The following is a 27966-nucleotide window of genomic DNA, read 5'->3' on the forward strand; positions in this document are numbered from 1 at the left end:
AAAACCTAATTTAGACCACATCATCTCCTGCTTCAAGCCTTCCAGTAACTTTCCATCACATTCAGAGAAAAAATTCAAACTCTTTCAAGAACCTAGTAATCTAGACCAGGGACTGGCAAACTGTTTTCTGTGAAGGGCCAGATAGTACCGGTCTTCAGATCTGTGGGTCATGCAGTGTCAGTGGCAGCTACTCAACTCTGCTGTTGCATCACAAAAACAGCCAAATACAATTCATAAATAAATGAACAGAGCGTTGTTCCAATAAAACTTTATTTTCAAAAACAGGTGGCAGGCTGGATTGACCCCAGGAGCACTGGTTTGCTGACCCAGATCTAGATTCTTGCTATTGAAAATGAGGTCCAGGGACCAGCTGCATCAGTATCACCTGGATTTGTTGGAAATGCAGAGTCCCAGGCCTCCCCCAGACCCTCTGAATTAGAGTCTGCATTTTAGCCAATCCTAGGCAACTTATAGGCCCATATCCAAACTTTTGCTCTGACACCTAATCTAACCCCCTTCACTCTCTCCCCCTCACTTTGTTCTTCTATCCAAGGCCACTTGCCTCAAGCTTCCTCCATGGCTGGTTCCATTTCCAGCAGAGCTTTTATCACTAATTATCTTGCTAAATCTTTTGCTTACTTGTCAATGGTTTGACTCTCCCTGCTAAAACAGAAGCTCTGAAGCCAGGGACCCTAACCGACCTGCTCACTGTCGCATTCTCAGCGTCTTAGAACAGTGACTGATGTAAGCTGGTTCTCAAGAAGTATTTGTTGAGCCAAAGATAAACAAAAGCAGAAAGCAGAGAATTCTTTTTCCCCCCAAGGAAAAGAGTGTAGGGCTGTGTAAAGAGGAAGGAAAAGAAAGAATTCTAAGAGCCGAGTCTAAGCACCACCCCTGGTCACAGGGTCTGGGGTCTTCTAAAAACACCATACCCACTGATGTCCTAATCCCTGTAGAAGACTCTGGAAATCACAGCTGCAGTCGTTTGTAAGCTCCTTCTGTCAAAACAGAGTCTATAACCCCACTGCTTGAATCTGCGCTTGCCTTGTGACTTGCTTTGACTAATAGAAAATGGTGGAAATGGCATTGAGTAAATTCCAGAATCTGGGTATTAAGAAATTTTCAGCTCCCACTTCTATTGAAACCCAGGCACCATGCTGTCAGGAAGCTGGTCTAGACCATTGGAGGAAGTGGGGCCACATGAAGAACTGAGGCCCCAGCCAAGAGCCAGAACCAACTATTAGGTGTGTGAGGAAAGCTGCCTTGGACATCCCAGCCTCAGTCACACCTCCAGCTGAATGCAGCCACAAGAGTGGCCCCAGCCAACACCACACAGGACAGAAACGAACGTTCTCTGCTGAGCCCTGTGCAAATCACAAAATTGTGAGCAAATAAATGGTTGTTGTTAAAGACGTAATCCTGTTATAACAAAAGATGATTGAAATAATTCCCTTTAAATATCCATGTCCAAGAAAGATTTCTCCCATCAATATACTGGAATCTGATTCATGCAAATTGGTGATTCTTATCCCTGGGGTGGGGGAAAGGAAAATGTGGGGGATGGAAGGAGATGTCTTCCCCTAGAAGGGGAGAGAAAGGACCAAATCTTTTTTACTTTTGAGAGTCCTGATGTGTGAGGATGGCTGTTGTACATACAGCAAAAGCAGCTCACATGAATTGTGGGTTTATTTTAATTGTAAAATACTTATAATATAAAGATTAGCATTTTAACTAAAGTGCTCATTTCAGTGACATTAAATGCATTCACAATGTTGTGCAATCATCACTACTGTCTAGTTCCAGAAATTTTCACCCCTCCACCCCCACTTCCCCAGCCCCTGGCAACCACCAATCTGCTTTCTGTCTCTATACATTTACCTGTTCTGGACATTTCATATAAATAGAATCCTATGATAAATAGCCTGTCTCATCTGGCTTCTTGCATTTAGCATATTTTCAAGGTTTATCCATGTTGTAGCATGGGTCAGGACTTCATTTATTTTTATGGCTGAATAATACCACTGTATGGATACACAACGCTTTGTTGACCCAACCATCAGTTGACAAGTATTTGGGTTATGCTCACCTTTTAGCTATGATGAATAATGCTGCTATGAAGACTCTCACACAAGTTTTGATCTAATCCAGTGGTTCTCAACCGGGGGTGATTGTACCCCTGAAGGACATGCTTGATTGTTCCAAATGAGGGCAGGTGCTATTAACACCTAGCAAATGGAGGCCAGAGATGCTGCTAAACATCCTAGAATGTACAGGACAGCTCCCACGACAAGGATCATTCAGCCCCACCTGGCGCAGTGGCTCATTCCTGTGATGCCAGCTATTCGGGAGGCTGAGGCAGGAGAACTGCTTGAGCCCAGGACTTGGAGGCTGCAGTGTGTCATGATCACACTGCTGCTGCACTCCAGCCTGGGTAACAGAGTGAGACCTTGTCCCCCCCAGTTTTTTTTTTTTTTTTTAAAGGAAGTCTTCAGCCCAATGTCAATAGTGCCCAGGTTGAGAGGCCCTGGTCTAATTCAACCTTCCCCAGCCTCAATGGCAGCTCAGGGGATTACACCAAACTTACCCTTTAACATGAATTCTTTCAGGGCCCCCAGTAAATGGAAACTTTAACTCCTTCTCATCTCAGAATCTACAACCTGGTGGCCAGTTTAGCAATATGTGATTCTTTTTTTAACACCCCCCATTTCTAAGAGGAAAATCAAAACAAAACCCTCCAAATACATTGCGGGAAAAATAAAAGGATATTTCTGATGTTTTTCTAGGCTTTTCATCCTTTTTAAAACGGGGGTGGGGGGAAGGTCAAGTGGCAACTGAGGAATAAAAACAAGTGTTCAAAAGCATCAGCGACCCAAAGTCTGCAGAAAATCAAAACAAACCCAGCTCTCAGTGTGCGTAATTACGGGTACAATCAAGTAATGAAAGGTTTATTAGTTTAATGTGATTCCATCAAGTACCAAAAAGCGGGAAGGAGTGGGAGAAAGAAAGAAAATGGATATGAAAGAGGGGAGGGAGAGACATGAAAGAGGAATATGAGCAGGCAGAGATGGCGAAATTAAAATGCATCTTTATTTAAACTGAACGTCCTGGGTGTTGAACCAGAGTTGGTCCAAGACCGCTGCAGAGGAGCCAACCTGAGCGCCTTCTGCAAAACATATGCCTTGGCAGTCATCCAGTGGATGATTTTTTAAGACTATGCACTTGACCCTGTTTTGGGCTATGGGGACCCAGCAATGAATGAAATAAACAAAAATCCTCCTCTTCCCCACTCTACTCCCTGGAACTTACATTCAAGTGGGGAGAATAGACATTCAATGAAATCATAAGTCAAATGCACTGTATTATTACATGGAGAAATATAAAGCAGGGAAGCGGGATAGGAAGTGCCAGGGATGGGAGAAGCACTGGAATTTAAGAGTAGGTGGCTAAGCAAAGACTGGAATGGAAGGACATAAAGGAATAAGCCAAGGGCAGACCTGGGGGAAGAGCATTGCCAGTAGAGGGCAAAGGAAGTGAACGTGTCCTGGGGTAGGAAGTGCCTGTGGAGGAAGCGTGAGAAGGCCAGTGTGGTTGGACCAGAGCAAGGGGGAGGCAGCAGGAGATAAGGACAGACAGCTCATGGAAGCCAGATCCTGTAGAACCTTGGAGGGCACAGGAAGGTCTCTGGCTTTTATGTTGAGTGAGAAGGGAACAAGAGGAGGGTTTTGAACAGAGGAGAGACACAGGATCACCCTAGCTGCTGAGCAAAGAGAGGGAAGCAGGGCTGAGACCAGGACAAGGCAAGTTAAGCACGTAAGGAGCAAAATTTTAGAAGGCACCCACTCTCAGGGCATGCAGTGACTCACTTGTCTCTCCCTATCCCAGCCCTGCAATGAAGGGTTATTTAGACCTTAAGGTAAAGACTCTGTGATGGACACAGACCATCCCCGTCAGGAACGCCCTGTCAGCAAACAGCCTACAGCTATCAGCCTTTCCAGGGATGGCTCAAGGTGCAGAAAGCCATACCCTGTCTCAGGGTGTGTTTTTATTTTTTTATCTTTTTAAATTTTTAAGTTCTGGGATACATATGCAGAACACGCAGGTTTGTTACATAGGTAAATGTGTGCCATGGTGGTTTGCTGCACCCATCAACCCATCACCTAGGTATTAAGCCCTGCATGTATTAACTATTTATCCTGATGCTCTCCCTTAGGGTGTGTTTTTAAATGTAGGCTTTATAGTTTTCATTATTATTATTCAGGTATGGCAAAGTCAACAGATAGGAGGCCATTGAATATTAAAAAGATAGATTGTTACTCACAGATCCCAAGTGTGGGAGCTTGTCATGCCATGCAGTGGCCACAGGGGAGCAGCACCAGGGATGTTCAGGAGGCAGAGGGAATGGGTAAAAAAGTAGGCAAGATCCTTGATTGCGGTTTCTGAAGGAAGAAACAGGTGAGGCAGGGTAAGCAGGCTTGGGATTGGCTCATTAGAATAACTTCAGTAGGTTCTGGGGCATCGCACTGTCCCTAGTTGTCTGGTACCTGGCCCTGCAGTGATTAGGGTAGGTGGATAGTGGCCCATAGTGTGAGAGCCAATAAAGGAGGTGGTGGGGCCTGTGGGCTTTGGGCTGGTTGGTTTGCATATGAAAGCTGTACTTAAAGTCCACTTATTTACTCTGTCAAGGAATTGGCTGGCTTTAGGAGAGGCAGTCTCTGCAGAGTCAGCAAGGGTCCCAGGTATGAAAACATGAGAATGAAAAGGCATGCTTAATACACGGTGGCCCACAACCAACGACCAATGTATGTAGGAGTATAAAGGCCTGGCCCTCCCAGCTGACATGGGACAAACCCAAAGGAGCCACTTCAGCTCCAGAGCTCCCCATGGGGTCATTGGGCTGAAGCCGTCATTGAACCCTCATCACAACTCGACTTCCCCATCTGCCTATTCCTGCTTCTTCTTTCCCCGACCTTCCACAGGCATAGATCCCCATGGCACTCCACAATAAATACCCTGCAACCTAAACTCTGTCCCAGAGTCCATCTGCTTCCTGGAGAACCCAGCCTAGGACAACATGAGAGAAAAAAATGTGAAATATGTCCCCAAAACATCAGTGGGCAGATGGTGAGATGGCCAGAGAAGACAGTCATGGGGTGAATTCCCAGCCCCATCCAGCCTGGCCCACTCCCTGGGGTCTCTCTCCCTGGCGACAATTCTGGGTCTTTCTCTCTTGCTGTCTCCTGCCATCTCTCTCTCCTTTTTTAAATTGTAAGTATAACACATATACAGAAAAAATGTACAAGTCACACAGATATAGATCAGTAAATTATTACAAAGCAAACACCCAGGTCAAGAAAGAGAACATCAACTGCAACCCCCAAACACTCCACCATTCCACCTCCAACCAAAGGTAACCTTTTGTCTCTCCTGAGTTTTAACACCCTTATTTAGTTTGGCTTCTTTTGGAATTTTATACATTTGACCATAATGTCTATAGAGCACATATTTTTTTAGCTTGCTTCTCTCCCTCAAAATATATACAAAATGTGTATATGTGTGTTGTGTGTGTGAAATGTATCCATGTCACTGCAAGTAATTGTATTTGATTCATTTTTCATTGCTGTATAATATTCTATGATGGAACCATGGTACCCCATTTTTCATTCTACTTTAATGGACATTGGGGTCAACAGGCATGTGGCAAAAGGGTTTCTCTAAACAGCCCGTAAACACTGGAAAAGAATGCTCAACATCATTGGTTACCAGGAAAATATCACTTCAAATTCCTACCCACCAAATTCTGGTGGCTACTACCTACCTACCAGAATGGCTAAAATTAAAAAGTTGGATAATATCAAATGTTGGTAAGGATATAGTGCATTTGTGTTCATCTTTCATCGAGCCAAGCTGGGTGGTAACCAGGTTGCTAGGTGTGAAGTCAACCGTGTTCATTACAACCAAAGGAAACCAAGAGCAGCAGCAATTGCTTAGAAACTTCAAATCATCAAATCGCATTTTCATCTCAACAAAGACACCAGGCAAATCCACCAGCCCTTCATTCTACCTCCTCGGCATCTCACCCAGCTTTGTTTTCCCAGTTAAAACAATAAACTCAAGCGCAGTTGAATAAAGACACATATTTTGGCCTGAGCACCAAATCAAAGGGGTATGGGATGAATGTGCTGTCTCAGCTGCAGATGCACACCTGAACCCTGAGTCTGGAGACCAGGTGGGTGCATGCCTGACCCCCGAGTCTGGAGACCAGGTGGGTGCATGCCTGAACCCTGAGTCTGGAGACCAGGTGGGTGCATGCCTGAACCCTGAGTCTGGAGACCAGGTGGGTACATGCCTGAACCCTGAGTCTGGAGACCAGGTGGGTGCATGCCTGCACCCTGAGTCTGGAGGCCAGAATCGTCACATCTCCTTGACATATCACCTGAATCAGAACCACATAAAGTCTTGTCCAAGTCTAATTGTTCTATTAGACATCCAAGTGCCTTTCCGAAAATAAAAATGGCCTAAGAATTTATAGTGACACATACTGAAATCCAAAAATCTAAAAGCCTGCTGATGACGGCACTCCAGGTGGCTTGGAAATGGGTTTTTTTTTCCTTCTTTTAATCTAAATCATGTTCCCAGACAGTGCTGAGACTGGTATAAATTCTCTTCTGCACTAATCTTTTATATACTTTTATGCTTGTCTGAGATGATTGAACATGACTCATTCATAGTTCCGTTTTCAACTACTGCTGGTCTCTTCCAGTCAGCCACATCTGTTTTTTTGCAGTAAAGTCTCCCTTTGTCTATCACTTAATTCCGCAGTGTTCTTAGGAGAAAGGGAGTCCACAGCAAGGGCTGGTCACATGCCAGCAACTGCCACACACGATAGTGGATCCCAGACCATCTGCTCTGTTCATTGATGGCGATATGAAATGGGATGTCAGCTGAATGAGAACTGCCAGCTCCGTGGTGTAGACTGGTGGTTTTCAACTGTTTGTTTTTGTTGCAAACGCTTTCTTTCAAACAAAATTTAAATAAAACTTGTAAAAGGATTCCTGTTATGGAGTGGGGGAGGGATACACTCTCCCCTTTCCTCTCCAGAGAACTCCCAGAGTATCTCCTCCGAAACTGCAGTGCTCCAGGAACACGCTTGACGCCACCAGTGTAGACTGTTCATGGTATAGTAGTGGTTAACACAGGTTATCTCCAGGTGATTTTTATTTTCTTCTGCTTTTTCTGTATTTTAACTTATTTATGATGAACATGTATAACTCTGTAATCATAAAATAGATGGAATGTCTTACAGAATACTTGTATGATATTCTTTAAACACATTCTACAAAGCATCAAGCTAGTTTCTGGACATTGGCTGATAATCATTTGTGCTAATGTGTTCTGGGCACCATTCTCGGCAACGAAGATACAGTAGTGAGCAAGACAGATAGCAGCTGGCCTCAATGACCTGACATTTTAATGGTGGGAAGACAGGCATAGGAGTGTCCCGCCTACATGGCTCTGCAGGGACTCGCTTGGGGATTTGTGCTTTCCATCCCTGCAATCTGGAGTTCTGTAGGTCTAGCAGCCCTAGTACTCAGAGAGAAGAGGCTTCTCCAGAGGACAAAGTAATAAGCCCACTATACGCAAATGGTAGCTGGCCCCCTGTGCCAGTTGGCCTGAAGGCCAAAAAAAAAAAAAAGTAATCACTATGCTGGTGAAGGCAATTGATCCTGATCATCATGAAGAAGCCAGGCTGCAGCCACATAATAGAGCCAGGGAGGTCCATGTATGGCGCTCAGCTGGTTCACTGGGCATCTCTTGCTACCCTCATGCCTAGAAGTAACTGTAAATGGGCAATGCAGCCTGATCAGGACATGCAACCTCAGACCCCTCTCAGATGAGGGTCTGGGCCACTAGGTCAGCCACTTAGACCAGCAAAAGGAGAGGGGAGTCTAGAATGAGTGTTGGAGAAAGGAGATGATGAGTACAAGTGATGACCCTGGGCTAACTGCAGCAGTAGGGCCTCTAAGTTCATGCCTTTCTCACATAAGCTTCTTCCACAATTGTGGCCAACCAGAATCCTGGGGAAACCATGCCTGGATAAAGTGAACTTAAGTGAGAAGCAAATGGGTGGACTGCAGCAGATGCAGGTGGTGCCCCACACAGACCCTCCTTACTGGAAGGTGCCCTTGTCCCCCATCTGCACTGTTGTTGGCTGATAACTCATAGCTGTCATGCTCAGACAAATCAGAGACACCTCTCCTGGAAGGCTAAACTACCCTCCCCTTCTGGGAGACTAAATAAATGGCATGGAGTACAAAAGCCCAGCCCCCATGCCTCAAAGGAGAACCAGCTCCATGGTGCAATTCATGTTTTGGAGCTCCCCATGGGATCAGACTGAAGTTATCTCCTCCTATTACATTTGTTTTGGATACTTTATATTACTTAAATTGACAAAATTTGCATATAAAATACAGATATGAAATATAAAATTCCATGAGTTTTGACAAATATCTGCCAGTAATACCACCCCCATCAAAAATATTTCTATCACCATCTTCTGCCCGCTTCCAGTTCATCCCAACCTTTTTCATAGCCATTTTTTTCTGATTTTTAATCAACATAGATTTACTTTTTCTCTTCTTGAACTTCATATATATGGAATCATGCAATATGAACACTTTTGCATGTATCTTTTTATCCAATGTAATATCTTTGAGATTAATATATGCTATATGTATCAGTAATTCATCTTTTATCATACATATTTTACTGCCAGAAGCAAGTCATCTGCTATTGCTAAGTAGTATTCAATTGTATAAATAGGCAACAATTTCTTTTTCTGAGACAGGGTCCCGCTCTGTCACCCAGGCTGGAGTGCAGTGGTATGATCATGGCTCACTACAGCCTTGACATCCAGTGCTCAAGCAGTCCTCCTGCCTCAGCCTTCTAAGTAGCTGGAACCACAGGCACACACCACCACACCCGGCTACTTTTTTGTGTGTGTATAGAGACAGGGATTTCACCATGTTGCCCAGGCTGGTCTTGAACTTTTGTGCTCAATCTTCCTGCCTCAGCCTTCCAAACTGCTGGGATTACAGGCATGGGCTATTGTGCCCAGCTGTCCTATCTTCCATTGATGAAAATTCAGGTTTATTCCAATGTATAGCCATTATGCTATCAAAATTCTTACACATGATTTTTGTGAATATATGCTTTTATTTCTCCTTGGTAGATGAGTAGGAATGGAATGACTAGGTCATAAGGTGGATGTATAACTTATAAGAAACATTCAGTTTTCCAAAGTGGATATACCATTTTACACCAACAATGTGAGAGTTAGAGTTGTTCCACATCCTCGTCAACACTTGGTGTTATCAGATTTTGAATTTTACCCATTCTAGTGAATGTGAAATGATATCTCACTGTGGTTTCAACTTGCATTTCCCTAATGGTTAATAATATTGAGTGCTTTTCCACATGCTTACAGGCCATTCATGTATCTTTTCTTCTAAAGTGTCTCTAAGTCTTTTGCCCATTTCTTTATCTTTTTATCAATTTGTGTGGGGCTTTAAATATATTTCGGATACAATTCCATGACAGACACATGTGTTAAGAGTAATTTCTCCTAGATTGTGCCTTGTCTTTTCATTTTCTTATTGGGGTCCTTTAATGAAAATGAATTTTTAATTTTGATGAAGTGCCATTCATCAATTCTCTTTTTTGATCAGTAAATTTTGTGACTTTCCTAAGAAATATTTTGCCTTCCCTAGGGTGGCTTAGATAGTCTCCAATGTTTTCTTCTAGAATTTTTGTAATTTAGCTTTCATATTTAGGCATACAGCCCTTCTCAAATTAGTTTTTGTGTGTAATGCAAGGTAGGTGTAGAGAATTATTTTCAAATATTTATTGAGTCATTCCAGTGCCACTGGTGGAAAAGGCTGTCCTTTTCCAATGGTGTTGGGGCATTTGTTGAAAGTTATGTGCGTATGAATCTATTTCTGGATTCTGGATTCTGTTCCATTGGTCTATTTGCTTATGCTTGAGACTGTATTCTTGTTCTTGCTTGACTTTTTTGCCTGTCTTATCCTGTCTCCCTTACTGCTCCGCCCGACCCCAAAAGAACCACCTTAATAAATCACTTGAATTACATTCCCATTTCAGGCTGTTTTCAGGGAACTGGATCTGAGACAACAGACAACAGACATGCAAGTTAATAGTTAAATGAGATACTTTTGGGTGTTAATTAGTGTTAGGAATAAGATGAACATGGTGATATTGTGAAAAGTAACTAGCTTGCAGGGAGTAGAGTTCAAAAAAGGCTTCTCTGAGGAGGTGGCATTGAAGTCAAGTTCTGAGTTTTGGCAATATATTTGGGTGGTTAAGTTGCAGCAATACAGCCATCATTAGAGCCAAGAAGTTCTAGGATCGGAGACATTAGGGTGTTGGGTGGTTCGTCCATGTCATTGCTGAAGCCACCGAGCATGATAGTAAAAGTGATGGTGGAAAGGGAGCCAGAGAACTAGACGCTAACCCAGGCAGGAGTCTATTCAAAAGCTCTTTAAATTAGCTAGGATTTTTTTTTCCTTTTAGAGATGGGGTCTCGCTCTATCGCCGTCTGGAGTGCAGTGGTACGAACATAGTTCATTCCAGGCTCAAACTCCTGGGCTCAAGCCATCCCCTTAGCTGGGGATTTTGGAGGAGGATGGAGTAAAGAGGATTTCCAAGTATCCATGAGAAAGATGAAGGACACCCACCTTATCTCCAGGTACTGAGTCCTGGAGAGTTGGGAGGAAACCACAGCCTTGATACAGAGACTATAGGGGAAAGGTATCCTCAGGGAGCAGCCAGTTTTCATTTGGAGCAAGAATTTGAGGGGATGTTCCAGAGAAGATATTTAGGATGTAGAGAAGTGTGCAGATCATGGGTCATATGCTCCAAAGGGCACAGCAGAGGGGCCCATGTGCAGAAAGATGTAGGAGAGGGAGTCATATTCGGGATGTGGGGAGGTGGGTGGGAAGGAGAATCCTATGATGGAGGCATTAGGGTCTTGTACTTCTAGGTGTGTCAGTAATAGGATTGGTCCTGAAAATAAAGCATGCAGTATTTGAAGATTTCATGGACATCTACTGAAGACATAACGGCAGCCAGCACTGTCCAATCATTAAAGACATCGGGAAGGCTGGACAGGACCAATATCCTTCATAGCAATGTTTCTTAAACATCAGTAGACCACAAACAACCATCAGGATTTTTGACATACTTGCAAATCACTGTATATTTACATAGTAATTTGCTTTCATTTAAAACTTAAAAATTACTAAGAAAAAAAAGAATATCCTTAAAATCTTAATTTGATGTGCTGACTATATTTTTGAATACTCATTAAAATAATTTGATTGAAATAAAAATTAGATATGCTAATATGATCCTGAGTATCTGACCACATTTGACGAAATATTATTACACTATGTCAGAGTCACAGTCATATTCTATAGGTCACTCCTGCTAGATACTAAAGTCATTGATTAGATTGCAGATGCCATAGTGAGTCAACAAGGGACCTAAAGTTGAGTGAGGGGTAGAGGGAAGAAAACCATTATCAACATTGTGATAAGTGTTATGAGGGTGGTGGAGAGCATGAAAGGAACCCACAATGGAAAGAGAAAGCCCTAGAGTTTAGAAAAGTGCAGGTGAAAAGTGTATCTATTAAGGTTGCTTTCTGGCAGGTCTGACTTGGCTTTGACCAATGGTTCTCAAGCTGAAGCATGTGGCAGAATCATCTGGAAGACCTGTTAAAACAGATTGCTGGGAGAACTTGTTAAAACACAGATTTCTAAAATTTCTTGATGACATGCCTAGATGTGGGTCTTTTGTCATTCATCATGCTAGGTACTAGATAAACCCTTTAAAGTCAACGTTAATGTTTTTTTTTTATTTTCCTGTATTATTTCTTTATAACGTCCAACTCTTTTTTTCCTTTTTCTTGCTGGAATTTTTTTTAATTTCCATAGGTTTTTGGGAAACAGGTGGTATTTCGTTACATAAGTTCTTTAGTGATTTGTGTGATTTGGGTGATTCTGTACCCCCACTATACACTGAACCCTATTTGTAGTGTCTTTTATCCCTCACCCCCTCCCACCCTTTCCTCAAAGTTCATTGTGCCATTCTTATGCCTTTGCATCCTCATAGCTTAGCACCCACTTATGAGAACATATGTTTGGTTTTCTATTCCTGAGTTATTTCACTTAGAATAATAGTCTCCAATTCCATCCAAGTTGCTGCAAATGCCATTAATTCATTCTGTTTTTATGGCTGAGTAGTATTCCATTTATATATATGCCACAGTTTCTTTATCCACACGTTGATTGATGGGCATTTGGGTTGGTACCACATTTTTGCAATTGCAAATTTTGCTGCTATAAACATGCATGTCAAGTACCTTTTTCATATAACTTCTTAACTTAATCAGATGTTGAACTGCCTAGATTAATTAATATTGTTTCACTTTTACTTTGTATCCCTTCATATTTAACTTCTACTTCTAGGACTTTTTCTCAACTTTCTCTTCCAATTCCTCTATTGTTTTTTTCTTGATGTATTGATACATGTATGTATTTTTGAGAGCACTTAGTTATTCTGAGTGCTCTTTTTATGGCATCCAGTTCTTGTTTCATGATTTTAAAGATATTAATTATGATGTTTATAGAAACGTTTTTCTACCTTCTGAATTGTCTATGTATCCTCTGAGTTCCACTTTTCTTCTTATTTGTTAGATTTGACCTCTGCATGTCATTTGTTATATGAGGCACTAAAAACTGATTGAAGGTTCAGTCTGTTTAGGTGGAGCTTTCAACCTGTGGGCTTTGTGGGAGGGCAATAAGGTGACAAGCTAGCTCCTTCCTCGAGAGACACCCAAAAAGCATTTTCTGTGGGTGTTTTAGCTGGGACGCTCAGTCTTCCCAGAGAGGACCTCTGGCTACTGGTTGGAGGCCAAGTGAGGGAAGTGAACAGGGGCCTTTCTGTTCACCATGCAGATTTTCACTGGATCTTCCTGTTGTCAGTTCCATCCCCATCCTCAAGGTACAAACCTCCACATTTTAGCTAAAGTGAAGGGAAAGCAGTCCCCTGCATTTGCAGTGTTGGAGAGGGGATCTGAGAGCCCAGCTCCCCTTATGTATCTTTTCATCTATTTTCAGCCCATCTCTCCTTCCCAAACTCAGCAGTATCTGGTGTCTCCAAATTTTGAGCTTCTCTGAAAAGCTAAGAGTACAAATCTGTTTGCTCATGGTTGGCTTTTTTACCCATCCCTCCTGCATCAATTATCTGCTGCTACACAATAAATTTCCGCAAAACCTGATGGCTTAAACACCTTCTGTTTTACAGTTGCTTGACTCTGACTCATGGTTTCTATAGGTCAGGAGATTGGACACAGCTTATCCAAGTCCTCTGACTCCTGGTCTCTCACAGGCTGTAATCTAACACATCCGCTGGGATGCAGTCTCATTTCAAAGATCAACGGGGGAAGAAACCACTCCCAACCTCGCACACATGGCTGTTGGCAGGATTCAGTTCCTCATGAGCTACCTGATTCAGAACCTCAGTTGCTCAGTAGCTAGAGGCCACCCTCAGTTTCCCCCAACCAGGGTGTCTCTTTAGGGCATCTCACAACATTGCAGCAAGGAAATAGGAGAGCTAGAGAGTACAGCACTGCAGGATGACTATCGTTAGCAATAACATCTGAAATCGTTTCAGATAGCTAGAAGGAATATATTGAATGTTCCCAACACAAAGAAATAATACATGTTTGAGATGGATATGCGAATTACCTGATCTGTTCACTATATATTGTATGTATTGAAACATCACTATGTACCCCATGAATATAAACAGTTATTATATGTCACTTAAAAATAACTATAAACCAAAAGACAAAGAAAGGGATACAGAAAGGCCACCCAAGAGGAGAGTCACAGTCTGTGAAATCTAATGTCTTCTATTTTCTTTGAACTTACAGGTTTGTGCTCTTGAAGATTTATTTACTGTCATTTTTAGTGAGCTTCCAGTAGGATCTGAGATATGTAAGTTTTCAATTCACCAAGGTAATGATGTTGACTTTTCATAGAATTACTTACGAAGCCATACAAACAAGTCTTTACAAACCTCGAAGATGGAAAGTGATTTGTAGAGAGAGGAAGATGGACACGCTACATATCACCATCTATCACTGCTTTGGCCACTGTGGTCCACCAGCTGTTGTCATTTCACAATGAAGATTTTTATGTGTCCAGAGTAAAACGGGAACAATGAGGGGAAGAAATTTGATTTTTGTTTTTTTTTTGTTTTGAAACAGGGTCTTGATCTGTGGCCCAGGCTGGAGTGCACTGGGTGAAATGCAACATTCACCACAGCCTCCACCTCCTGGGCTCAAGCGATCCTCCCACCTCAGCCTCCTGAATAGCTGGATTACAGGTACGTGCCACCATGCCCAGCTAATTTTTGTATTTTTTATAGAGAAGTGGTTTCATCATGTTGCCCAGGCTGGTCTCGAACTCCTGGGCTCAAGCAATCCACCCACCTTGGCATCCCAAGGTGCTGGGATTGCAGACATGAACCACCATACCCAGCCAAAAAAAAGTTTGTTTTTAAGTAAAGCTAAACATGTTCATGACCCTATATTCTGAAAATGTCTTTCCAAGTCTTTTGGTGTTAACAAATGTGTTTTTAAAAAAATGAACAGATGATTTTACATGGCAAGGTTTTTTATTTTTTAGTTTCTGTCTAAACAAAGTTGACAACCGTATGTTAGATCCTCTAATTTTTTAAAAATTACTCTGGTGTATAGGATACCAAAGTCTGGAAACTATTGTACTAAAGTATTATAGCAGTGCTGTCAAATGGGTTTCACCTCCCTTGCCCATATCCCGGACCACTATGCCGAGTGGGATTCTGAGGCCCTGTGTGATCTTACAGAGAAGTCTCCTCACAAAAAAATGCCCTAAGGATACCAGAGAGAGAATGTGGTGGCTGGGACAAACACCCACTCACTGTAGAAAACAACTCATTGTAAGGACCATAGAGATGGCATCGAAGACAGAAGCAATCATCTTATTATAAAGTAGATGCTGCTTATTGCAAAAATGCGGAACCAGCCCAACTGCCCAGTCCACGAGTGGATAATGAAACTGTGGTGTGTGTGTGTGTGTATATATATATATATATATATATATCTGTGTGTGTGTGTGTGTGTATGTGTGTGTGTATATGTGTGTGTGTGTGTGTATGCATGTGTGTGTGTGTATATATGATGGAATATTACTCAGCCATAAAAAGAAATGAATTAATGGCATTCACAGCAACCTGGATGGAATTGGAGAATTATTCTAAGTGAAGTAACTCAGGAATGAAAAACTAAACATTGTATGTGCTCACTTACAAGTGGGAGCTAAGCTATGAGGATGCAAAGGCATAAGAATGATACAATGGGCCGAGCACAGTGGCTCACACCTGTAATCCCAGCACTTTGGGAGGCTGCGGCAGGTGGATCATCTGAAGTCAGGAGTTCGAGACTAGCCTGGCCAACATGGTGAAACCCTGTCTCTACTAAAAATACAAAAATTAGCTGGGTGTGGTGGTGGGCGCCTGTAATCCCAGCTACTTCGGGAGGCTGAAGAAGAAGGCTTGCTTGAACCCAGGAGGTGGAGGTTGCAGTGAGCCGAGATGGCACCATTGCACTCCAGCCTGGGTGACAGAGCAAGATTCCATCTAGAAAAAAAAAAAAAAAAAAGAATGATACAATGGGGCCAGGCACAGTGGCTCACACCATAATCCCAGCACTTCAGGAGGGAGGAGCAGGTGGATCACTTGAGGTCAGTAGTTTGAGACCAGCCTGGCTAATATGGTGAAAACCCATCTCTACTAAAACTACAAAAATTAGCCAGGCATGGTGGCATGCACCTGTAATCCCAGATACTCAGCAGGCTGAGACACAAGAATCACTTGAACCCAGGAGACAAAGGTTGCACTGAGCAGAGATGGCACCACTGCACTCCAAACTGGGTAAAGAGTGAGACTCCATCTCTAAAAAAAGAATGATACAATTGATTCTGGGGACTCAGGAGGAAAGGGTGGGAAGGGGGTGAGGGATAAAAGACTACAAATTGGGTTCAGTGTATACTGCTCTGGTGATGGGTGCACGAAAATCTCACAAATCACCACAAAGAACCTACTCATGTAACCAAATACCACCTGTTCCCCCAAAACCTATGGAAACAAAAGAAAAACACCCAAGGTCTCCTAAAAAATGATAGCATCCATCAAAAAATAAAAATAAAGTAGATCCTGCTTGTCCATAGGAACAATGGTATAACTGGTGGACCTGGCCAATGACGAGGTGAGACTGAAGCAAAGCCAAAATATAACAGGCAGCAGCACTATGCATATAACAATTATAAAATGTGAATAGCGGCCGGACACAGTGGCTCACACCTGTATTCTCAGCACTTTGGGAAGCTAAGGCAGGTGGATCACCTGAGGTCAGGAGTTCGAGACCAACCTGGCCAACATGGTGAAACCCCCATCTCTACTAAAATTACAAAAATTACCCAGGCATAGTTGCGGGTGCCTGTAACCCTAGCTACTCAGGAGGCTGAAGCAGGAGAATCACTTGAACCCAGAAAGTGGAGGCTGCAGTGAACAGAGATCACGCCACTGCACTCCAGCCTGGACAACAGAACGACACTCCATCTCAAAATAAATAAATAAGTAAATAAAAGTAAAATAAAATGTAAATAGCATGTAAGATATCCCCCTTGCACCAAGAGCCAAGTTCTGCCCTGTTGGGGTGATACAGCCAGCCCCCTTCTCATGAGAGTGTACATGCATGGGCTAGACAAGGTCAGGAATGATTTGCAAGGAAATGGCAACGGCGATTCTCCTCCTTCAGGGGGTGCTACTGATGACTGGGGAGCCAGAGAGGGAGAGAGACTCACTTTTAACTGTTACCCTCTTTGAATCCTTTAAGTCATCTGTGTGTCTTGCCTATTCAAAAATACATTTCAAAAACATAAAACCATCATTCACTATCATTTCATAAGAGAGAGAAGGTACTGGCCAATCCCCAGAGGGAAAGAAAGAAGGACACCATATCAGAATAAAAGATATTCTTCTCCATAGAGGAGAGGTGGCAGCTTTACACTGGATCGGAAACAAAGTGTACAGTTAGTTTCCTTTTTTTCACAAATGCAAGAAAAGTGACTTTTATTTTGCTGTATTACGTCGCATGTGACTGTCAAGAGAGAAGTGTTGTTTGTGGGGGACTCTAAGGCAGTATGGCTTGAGGGAAGTCTCAACCAAGTTATTCTGGCCGAAGATTTTCATCATATCATTGTCTGAAAATCCACTTTCCCTGACGAATGTGGGAACCACTGGAATTAACACTCTCATTGATCTTTCACTGAGTCTTAACTATTCTGGGAAAAGCTGTAAGAATTCAGGAATCAAGCCTGTAAATCTCTGGTTACCTCCCTGCCCTCTCCCTGCGGGGCCAGGACAAAACAGTGGCTACAGGTTCCAGCCAGCAAGTGTTACAATGAAGACATATTTCTTGGATTAATCTATTGAAAACAAAACAAAACAAAGCCAGACCAATCTCTAACCTACCACCTGCCCCTTTAAAGGTCTATTACGGTCCCAAAACAGCCATGTGAAGCAGCTACTGCATCATCCACTTGACAAAGGAGAAAACAGAAGCTCAGAGTAGTTAAATGACTTACCCAGGAACACACAGCACTTAAGGAGCAAAGACAAGGGTCAAGCCCAGCTCAGCCGGACGACCAGCCTTCCTCACTTGGAACCTGGCATATACTTGGTGGGTGCTCACTTAGTGTTGGTTCTTGTCTCCCATGTTTACTCCCACTGGGTCCTGCCAGGAGTATGGCAGCCGACGGAAGGGGAGACGGCCAAGACTCAGGCCTGAAACGGTCCTTGTGTTTGGGGTTGGGAGGGGGATGTGCACTGGCCAGTCTTTGGACTTGGTGCTGCAGACAGCCCCATGCCTAGCTGGGTTTCTCCAGAAACACAGACCCTTTGTCAGGGCCCCCTGGTCCAAGCACAAGTGAAAATCACTCTAAAGAAATGACTGAGGGACATCAGGCCCCACAGCTTCAATGAGCAGGAATGGTGTTTTGTTGTTTTGTTTTGTTTGAGACAGTCTTGCTCAGTCACCCAAGCAGGAGTACAGTGGCGCCATCTCCGCTCACTACAACCTCCATGTCTCAGGCTCAAGCAATTCTCCTGCCTCAGCTTCCTGAGTAGCTGGGATTACTGGGATTACGGATGTGGGCCACATCTAGTGCCTTTTTTTTTTTTTTTTTTGTATTTTTAGGGGAGACAGGGTCTTGCCATGTTGGCCAGGCTGCTCTTAAACTGCTGGCCTCAAGTGATCTGCCTGCCTCGACCTCCTAAAGTGCTGGGATTACAGGTGTGAGCCACCACGTGCAGCTGGGAAGGGTCTTTCAATAAATGTATGCATTCAAAATCCAATTTAGCCAGGCTCTGACGACCTCTCCTCTTATCCCACCCCAAGCCTGGAAACACTTTCTTACATATTAACATGTAGCCTCTAAGCTGGGAGATTAAAGAAGAGGCGGCCTTCTTATCTCAGGTTGGAGATTTAGAGCGGCCTTCCTGGTACAACTGTAACAAGATGCCTTCATGGGAAGAACTAATCACTGTGAAAGCTTTTGACGGTAGAGGGGATGTGAAGAGCAGAGAGACAGCTCCAACCAGCCAGCCTTTTTCCAGTGTCCCACACAAGGGAACACCTTCACCTGCTGGATACTGTGGTGCTCAGCCTGACCTGAGCTGCAAAGCAAGGGGCTACAGGTGAGGAAGGGCAAGGGATGGCCAGATCCATCTCACAGATAAGGTCCATCAAGTCTCAGAGGGACAACATATGAGATGGCACTCCTAAAAGAAATGCCTAGGGCCAGGCACGGTGGCTCATGCCTGTAATCCCAGAACTTTGGGAGACCAAGCTGGGCAGATCACCTCAGGTCAGGAGTTCGAGACCAGCCTGGTCAAGATGGAGAAACCTCATCTCTACTAAAAACACAAAAAAATTAGTCAGGCGTGGTGGTGCATGCCTGTAGTCCCAGCTACTCTGGAGGCTGAAGCAGGAGAATCACTTAGACCCAGTAGGCAAAAGTTGCAGTGAGCCAAGATTGCACCACTGCACTCTAGCCTGGGTGACAGAGCAAGGCTCTGTCTCACAAAAGAAAAAAATGAGCAGGCCGAGCGCGGTGGCTCACACCTGTAATCCCAGCACTTTGGGAGGCTGAGGTGGGCGGATCACGAGGTCAGGAGATCGAGACCATCCTGGCTAACATGATGAAACCCTGCCCCTACTAAAAACACAAAAAGTTAGCCGGGCGTGGTGGCAGCAGGCGCCCATAGTCCCAGCTACTCGGGAGGCTGAGGCAGGAGAATGGCATGAACCCGGGAGGCAGAGCTTGTGGTGAGCCGAGATCGCGCCACAGCACTCCAGCCTGGGTGACAGAGCAAGACTCTACCTCAAAAAAATAATAAAAATAAAAATAAATAAATAGAAATGCCCAGATACCCCATAAGCCACCAGGGCTGTAGACATCTTGCAGATGAGTAGGGTCCTCTTGCAATCGTAATAACCAGCTTGGCTGGACTGAAAGGTGACCTTGGAATGTGCTGGGACTGATGGTTAAATAGGAGTTTTGGGAATTGGTTATTGAACTGTTGGTACCCTGAAGTCAGTCATGGTGAGGGTATTACAGCATGGAAATCAGCACACACAAAATTCAGAGTTGTTTGTTTTGGGTTTATCTCCCCAGACAACTAGCTTACCAACACACCATTACATGAGAAGGCAAAAGTACTTCAGACTGAAGCCAGAAAGCCTTGGGTTCACATCCTGGTTCTTCCACAGTAAACCTGTGACCTTGGCAAGATATTTAACCCTGTGGGCCTCAGTTTCTTTATCTGTAAACTGGGGCTGAATCTAGTGACTGTGTCAAAGGGCATGTGAGGACTAAATAGGATGTGTGACATGGTTAGCTTGGGCCTCGCTGGCACTGAATCCATGTTAGCTGTTACTGCAATTAAAGTAATAATCATCTATTCATCAATTTCCTTCTCACAGACATTTCTTTTTACTGCCCAGAATGTAGGCAAATTTTCTCTTTGGAATCCCACTTCCCTGCCTATATGATATTAAGACAGAACAAGAGAATCTAAAAAAATGTGAACATTATAGCCCAAAAGTCCCAGAATGAGGTCCCAGCATCTCTGTCACTTACTAGTGGCAGAATCTTGAGCAAGTCACATGAGTCCTCTGAACCCTCTACCTGTTAAGGCTGCCAGAAGGATTCAATGAGATAGAGGTTTGTAAAGCACACAGCACCATTGTCCAGAGCAGGTGCTTGCTAAGTGGCATCACATATGATGATACTGACATGAGGAATCATTTTCATGGCCCCCCTGCTACCAGATTATGAGTTCTGCAAAGGCAAGCTCTGTGCCTAACACATAGTAAGTGCTCAATAAATTCTCACTGAGAGAAATCAATCCCCCAGAATTAACAGCTGTCCTGCCCACCTCCACTCTCCAAAGAGGCCATCAGCTTCATCTAAGCAGCTGTGCTGCTGTGGGATGGGTTTTGCCTTTAAAAGGAGCCAGAAGAATTGGCATCCATCTAGGCAGTGCCTTCAGAAGCCTATGACATCACAAGGCAGAAGCCACCTAAGTCTACTCAGGCAGCCATTAGCAAAGTACCACACACCAAGTGGCTTAAACTATAGACATTTATTTTCTCACAGTTCTGGAGGCTGGAAGTCCAAGATCAAGGTGTCTGCAGGGTCAGTCTATGGTGAGGGCTCTCTTCCTGGCTTGCAGATGGCCGTCTTCTTGTGGCCTATTTTCAGTGTGTATGCAGAGAGAGATCTCTTCCTGTTCTTAAAATCCCCTACTCTCATGAGTTCATCTAACCCTAATCACCTCCCAAAAGCGCCATCTCTAAAGCCAGCCACATTAAGGGTAAGGTCCAACATACTCAACCTATGAACCAGGGGTGGGCGCAATTCAGTCCATGGTGCCAACTTTCTAATCAGTAACTCCTATAAGTAAGCAGTACATTGGGACCAGCTGTTCTGGTTTCTAGTTATAATCCCCAGTCCCCAAAAAGCTACACACTTTCTCACCTCCATGCATTTGCCCAGGCCCTTCCTTCCTTCCTTTCTCTTGTGAAAACTTCTCTTCCCTTCCCCACGTGTGGGAGTCCTGCTCATCCTTCAAGACTCAACTCAGGTATCTCCACCCCAGCGAAGTTTCCCTTAAAGAGGAAGGAGCTTCCCTTCTGGTTAGGGACATGCTGACTGCGTGCAAGGCTACGTCCTCTGCTCCAGGTTAAGACACAGGCTCCAGCTGCATATTGCCTGGGTCCAAATCCACTCTGGGTGACTCTGAACAAATCATATGTCCTCACAGAGTCTTGATTTCTTGAAAGACTTCCCAGAGCTATTGCAGGCATTAAACAACAGCAAACAAAAGGATGTAAAGCCCAGTGCCTGGCCTCAGCAAGCCCTTGACAAATGGTAGCTGGTATTTTTACTAAGGATAAGGCCCATTTTCTCCACCTGCACCCCACAACACACACACACACACACACACACACACACACACAGAACATTTAAAAGAGACCTTTGAGTTCAGTATATACTTATTGGTGAATGGCAGGTGACAGAAGACAGCAGACAGTGAATCACAGGGGGTGACCTGTCAGTAGGTGTGACAGTTCTCAAAGACATCTGTGAAGCACCAACCATATGCAAGGAAAGCACCCCAGGGAATGAGGGTGATGAAGAGATGAGCCAGAGTGTTTGAGATGCGAGGGAGACCGATTCACAATGGAAATGAGGCTCTGTCTGCAACAGGAAACAAAAAATCTCGCAACCACCAAATTACCAACATTCCCTGAGTCTCAGCTTCCTCATCTGTAAAAATGAGGATAAAAACAGCTTCCATGGGATGGTTATAGGAAGGAGTGAGCATCGAATAATCCACATAAAGTGCTGGCACAGAGGAAGTGTTGAAGATATTAACCTTTATCAATATTATTATTACTTGTGGACACAAGCCCTAGAGGGTGGCCGGGTACGGTGGCGCACTCCTGTAACCGCAGCACTTTGGGAGGCCAAGGTGGGAGGATCACTTGAGGTCAGGAGTTCGAGACTAGCCTGGCCAACATGGTGAAACCCCATCTCTACTAAAAATACAATAATTAGCTGGGCATGGCGGCAGGCACCTGTAATCCCAGCTACTTGGGAGGCTGAAGCAGGAGAATCACTTGAACCTGGGAGGTGGAGGTTGCAGTGAGTCGAGATCGTGCCACTGCATTCCATGCAGCCTGGGTGACAGAGCGAGACTCCATCTCAAAAAATAAAAGAAAATAAAAATAAACCCTACAGGGTAACATCACTAAGTACTTCCAGTTCCTTGGAGTTTTTACTCCAAGATCAATGAGAAGAACATTAGCAAATTCGCCCTGAGCGTCTGCCCTTCCTTCTGTCTTTAAATAGGGAAAGAGCAGGTTGGGAATGGTCATAATGGTTAGGAAGTGTTCAGCTGCAAACAGACACCTCACCATGAGTGCCTTCAGCCATGGGGTTGGATTTTCCTGAATAATAATTCCGAAGTGAGCCATCCAAGGCTTTCTGCACCTCAAGAATGCCAGAGCTCAGGATTGATGTTACTGCCATTCTAGTGGCTTCAACTCAGACTCAGCTCCAGCCACGACTGTCAGCCTCTTAAATGCAGTGGGGAGAGGAGAGAAAGGGCATTTCCCAGAATTTCCCAGAGCAGCTGACATTGACTCCCATTGGCCAGAACTGGGTCATATAGGTTCCCACAGCCAGTGAATGGATAAAAATTATTTGCCAAGGCCAATGTCAAAAAGGGTATTTCCTAGGTTTTCTTCCAGGATTTTTATAGTTTGAGGTCTTACATTTAAATATTTCATCCACCTTCCGTTGGTTTTTTTATATGGTGAAATGTAGGGTCCAGTTTTGTTCTTCTGCACATGGCAGCCAGCAATCCCAGCGCCATTTGTTGAATAGAGAGTCCTTTCCCCAACAATGGGATTTTATAAGCGAACACAGAGTGGGGTGGCCGGGGGGTGCCCACAACAATCTTCTTCCCTGGGATGCACTTATGGGGAAGGAGGAATATCAGAGGCATGAGGCACTGAGGATCCTCATCCCCAACTTCCCCAGGAGCTGAAAGTCATCGAGGCCTCAGGTGGTACCTAGCAGATGTCGACTGTGTGCCTAGCCTCATGCCTGACACAGAGATGTACAGGAGACATGGGCTGGTTCCTAAAACAATGGAGTCAGGTGATAGAAACAGGACACACACACACACAACTGTATAAAGAGTGGGATCCTCAGTCGCTGCAGGGTGGCCTGATATAGTGGGTCCCAATGCCCTGGGCCTTGAAGAGTGGGAGGGTAGAGGGAGGAAGGAGAGGCAAAGGCATTCCAGACAAGGGGCCCAGCCTGAGCAAAGGCAGACAGGAGCGTGTGATCTCAACCAAGAGCCTCTTTCCATATTGAAAAAACTTCTGTTAAATGGCAAGGTCTACACTGAATGCCAAGTATGCAGCGAGAAGAATCCCAGTCCTTGTCCTCAATGAGCTCATGGTCTTTCAGGCATCCACTCGCTTCTACCCCCTGCCCACCCCATGCAAAACAATCGATGAATATCATTTGCTATAACCCATGCACGGTGCTAAGCACTTCGCAGACATAATCTCAGTTGATCAGCACAATAAACCTACCAGTAGGAACCATTAAGACCCTCAGTTTACGGAGGAGGAAAAAAAATGGGCACAAAGAGGTTAAATATCTAGAAAGGCAGGAAAACGGTAAGAGGGCATCAGTAGGGTAAATGCGTATAATTATGATTTGTCCATCAAAAATAATATTAATGCAAAGCAAACAAAAATACTATGTGCCAAAAGGCTTGATGTCCTGGCCCAATCACAGGCCAATTAACTCAGAATGTCGATGGGTGGAAGCCAAGCACAGCTTTGCTTTGTTTTGTTTGAGACAATGTCTTACTCTGTGGCCCAGGCTGGAGCGCAGCAGCGCAATCACGGTTCACTGCAGCCTCGACCTCCTGGATTCAAGGGATCCTCCCACCTCAGAGTAGCTGGGACTACAGGTGCTGCCACCATACTCAGCCATTTTTTTTTTTTTTTAATGGTCTCCAGCTGATTCCAAAAGTGAAACAAAGTTTGGGAACCACTGGTCTGAGGATTCCAACTTCCTGGTCTTTTGTGATACCACGGGGATAGCCTGAGACAGGATGAGGGTATTGAGCCAAAAGATAAATTAAATATCCAGAATAGGCAAATCCATGGAGACAGGGAGCAGACGAGCAGTTGCCAGGGACTGGGAGGAGAGGAGAATGGGGTGCAGGGTTTCCTTTTGGGGGAAATGAAAATGTTGGGAAACTAGATAGTGATGATGGTTACACAACACTGAATGTGCTGAACTGTATGCTTTAAGAAGGTGAAAATGGGGCCGGGCACGGTGGCTCACACCTGTAATCCCAGCACTTTGGGAGGCCGAGGCAGGCAGATCACTTGAGGTCAGGAGTTCAAGACCAACCTAGCCAACATGGCAAAACCTCATCTCTACCAAAAAATACAAAAATTAGCCAGGCATGGTGGTGGGCACCTGTAGTCTCAGCTACTCTGGAAGCTGAGGCAGGAGAATCGGCTGAACCCAGGAGGCAGAGGCTGCAGTGAGCTGAGATCCACCACTGCTGTCCAGCCTGGGCAACAGAGCAAGACCCTGTCTCAAACAAACGAGATGGTGAAAATCGGAATCTCTATGCTATGTGTCTTTTACCACAACATTTTAGAAAACAAAGCAAGCAGGGAGGGAGGGAGGGATGGAAAAGAAAAATAGAAATTACAGTAAAAATAGGGCATGATTTATAGGAGATCAGAACTTTAAGGTCAAACAGGGGGACACCCAGGATCAGAGCTAAGCCTCCGGAGGCCGATCCGGGTTCAAATCCCCACTCTACAACTTGCTAACTGGGTGCTGTGTGATCCTGAGCAAGTGACCTCCCCTCTCTGATCCTCTATTGGTGCGTCTGTAAAACAGAGGTAAGCAAAGCACCGACCTCAGCAAGTGGCCGCGAGGCTGGAACAGCAAACGCCGGGCATACACGGCTTGATGAGTGAAGGGCGCTGTGACTCTAGGCCCGCGGAAAATCATCTCGGGAGTTTTGTGGCGACCAAGCACAAGGGAGGAGAGGCGCCCAAGCGCGAGGCCTTCCCCACCCCAACCCCGCGGCCCAGGGGCCGTGACTCAGCGCGGTCCTGGCCTCACCTGGCGCTGCTGACCGCCCACGCCCGCCTTTCATCTCCCCTGCCCGTGGCTCCAGGCACTGCTTTCCCAATTTGCCCGGACGACGCCAGCGCCGAGGCTCTCGGCTTCGCGCGGGGCTGGGCAGGCGGAGCGCGCCAGCCTCCAGGTAGGGCCGCCGCCAGGTGAATCCGCGCCGCGTCGCCTCTTCCCGGTCTGTGGCGACACCTGCTGGCCTTCCGTGGAAGGACACATCCTCCGCTCCCACCACCTGCTTCCATTCAGCCCATTGATTACTCAGCCCCTCACCATGCGCCCTGCAGGTATCGCGCCAGGTGTCCGGCACTTTCAGGCAGAGAAATTAAGCAAAGAAAAAAATGCAAGTTGCATCATTTCTTTTTCAGACACAGAATAATTTTAGTTGGGGAGATCCCAGCCAACTTAAAAGAAGCTAAGAAACTCTCCATGGGATGGGAGTGGAACTAATCCAAGCATCAGAACCAGCCTGTGCAAAGGCCTGGAGATAGGAAGGAGCCCGCTATTTGGAGGAAGTGAAATTGACCAGGAAACTTGAGCAGAGTGGGATATGGTATGAAGTTTGCAGAGACTAGGTGAGACCTTCCTTCCATGCTCTCACTGTTACGTTGGAACAGGCCTGGAAGGAAAGGGATCTGCCCTGTTTTATAGACTGAGGTGGTGATCTAGAGGGATTCTCTACAGACACATCTGCTGTGGGTTTCTGAGAATCATTTATTCATTCAACAAACTTTTCTTAAGCAGCTTTTATGTGCCAAGGGCTGTACTAAGTATAAAATGCACAATGGCAATGAGACATATTCCTTGAGGTGCTCCTAATCTTGTGAGAATATCTAACCAGACCAGGAAGACTGGAGAAGTCTTCCTTTCTCAGGAGCTCTTTCAATCCTCCACATCCCAGCCCCCGAAGACAAACACAAAGGAATGAATCCATAATGGTGGAAATCTGAGATAAGTGGAGGGTAGCAGAGGAGATATTTGAGCTTTTGAAAGCATGCTAGAGGAATGAATCCCTATCCCCACTGAGCTCCAGTTTTGTACAGGGAAAAAATTAAGTCACAGAGGGATTGAGTCAGGAAACCAAGCTAGACCGCTACAGAGATATCAGGATCTTCATGGCAAGTTAAGCTCAGAGGACTTGTCTTGGTAATAGGGGTTCACCCCAGTTCTAGGACAGAACTTTTGCAAGAGGATTCTCAAAGCACATCCACCCATGCCAAGCTGATGGAGCTCACATGACCCACCACCATCCTCTACATCATCTGCATCAGCTGGAACTTGCCCGGAACCAGCTCCCAAGTCACTGATTGATGAAACCAAAGGTTTACTAAGCACAGACCCTGTTCCACTATTGCAGTCTGGGGTTGGAATACGCTTACAAAGATGAAGGCCACCCGTGAACAGCAAAGGGCAGGTTGATGTTTAAACAAATTATTTCAACCTGCTGCGATAAAATGAGGAAATGGAGGTGATTTGCAATTTTTAGGAGGCACAGTAAGCTGTAGGATTCATCCTGAGCAGGCTTATATATTAATCTGTTTTCGCACTGCTATAAAGAAATACCCAAGACTGGGTAATTTATAAAGGAAAGAGGTTTAATAGACTCACAGTTCCACCTGGCTGGGGAGGCCTCAGGAAAATTACAATGACGGTGGAAGGCGAACGAGAAGCAGACATCTTCTCCACAAGGCAGCAGGAGAAAGTGAGTGCGAGGAGGAAGTGCCAGACTTTAAGACCATCAGCTCTCGTGAGAACTCACTCACTATCACGAGAACACCATGGGGGAACCACCCCCATGATCCAATCACTTCCTTCCCTCAACACGTGGGAATTACAGGTCCCTTCCTGCATTTTAACTTCCCTCCAGGTGATTCTGATGCCCTCTGAAGATTGAGAACCTCTGATCAAGGAGGAAAAGTCCAGAGGAGCCTATAAATGTGTTTTTAACAAGCTACCCAGGCGATTTTGTATGACCCACGTGTCTGGAAACAGTACTTTAGTTGAAGCCACCAATTTTTCTTTTCACCTTTTACATTGCCTATTTCTTCTTTATCTCAGAATGAATGTCTCACCTTCATTCTATAAGAATGTGTTTTTTCTCATGAACAGTCATGTTCCACACCAAAAAGCCAAGAGAACAGATGGTATCAACCAGAGAAATAGCAACCTGGGGCTCTCCTGATTTTAGCACTGAAAGTCCCATGTCCCAGGAGATCCTTAAGTTCTGAGCAAACTGGGACAGTTGGACGCCCTACATGGATATTTATACATGGGCATTTACTGTGACCCAAAGAACAACCAACATAAAATGCTGAGTCTTGGATTATACATTCCACAACATTTTCATGCCAGTCCTAATCCTAATCCACATCTTGAGATCTTCATCGTCGTTATCTTTATGACTTACTATTTCTGATCCACTTTAATTAACAAAGCTTATAGACAAAATGCTACACATTTCATTCTTCTGACCATTTGACTTATGAATATCATTAAAACTTGACTGTGTAAATTGAAAATGAGCATTCTG

At 44.6% G+C, this 27966-nt stretch overlaps 1 long non-coding RNA gene across 2 annotated transcripts in view; it reads right to left on the reverse strand.

Moving 5' to 3' along the window:
* The window catches only part of LOC134732055 (uncharacterized), a 113475-nt gene extending 86334 nt beyond the window's left edge, over window positions 1-27141 (reverse strand). The window contains exons 1-3 of one of the 2 annotated variants that reach the window (XR_010114966.1): window positions 27045-27141; window positions 4319-4436; window positions 2767-2831 (exon numbers count right to left, since the gene is read on the reverse strand). This is a non-coding gene — a long non-coding RNA (uncharacterized lncRNA). Of the gene's footprint in view, window positions 1-2766; window positions 2832-4318; window positions 4437-27044 lie in introns of those variants that run through there. The other variant, XR_010114965.1, reaches the window with a different exon arrangement.
* Window positions 27142-27966: the final 825 nt, after the last annotated feature.

The sequence above is a fragment of the Symphalangus syndactylus genome, chromosome 13, assembly GCF_028878055.3.
Source record: "Symphalangus syndactylus isolate Jambi chromosome 13, NHGRI_mSymSyn1-v2.1_pri, whole genome shotgun sequence".
Lineage (NCBI taxonomy): Eukaryota > Metazoa > Chordata > Mammalia > Primates > Hylobatidae > Symphalangus > Symphalangus syndactylus.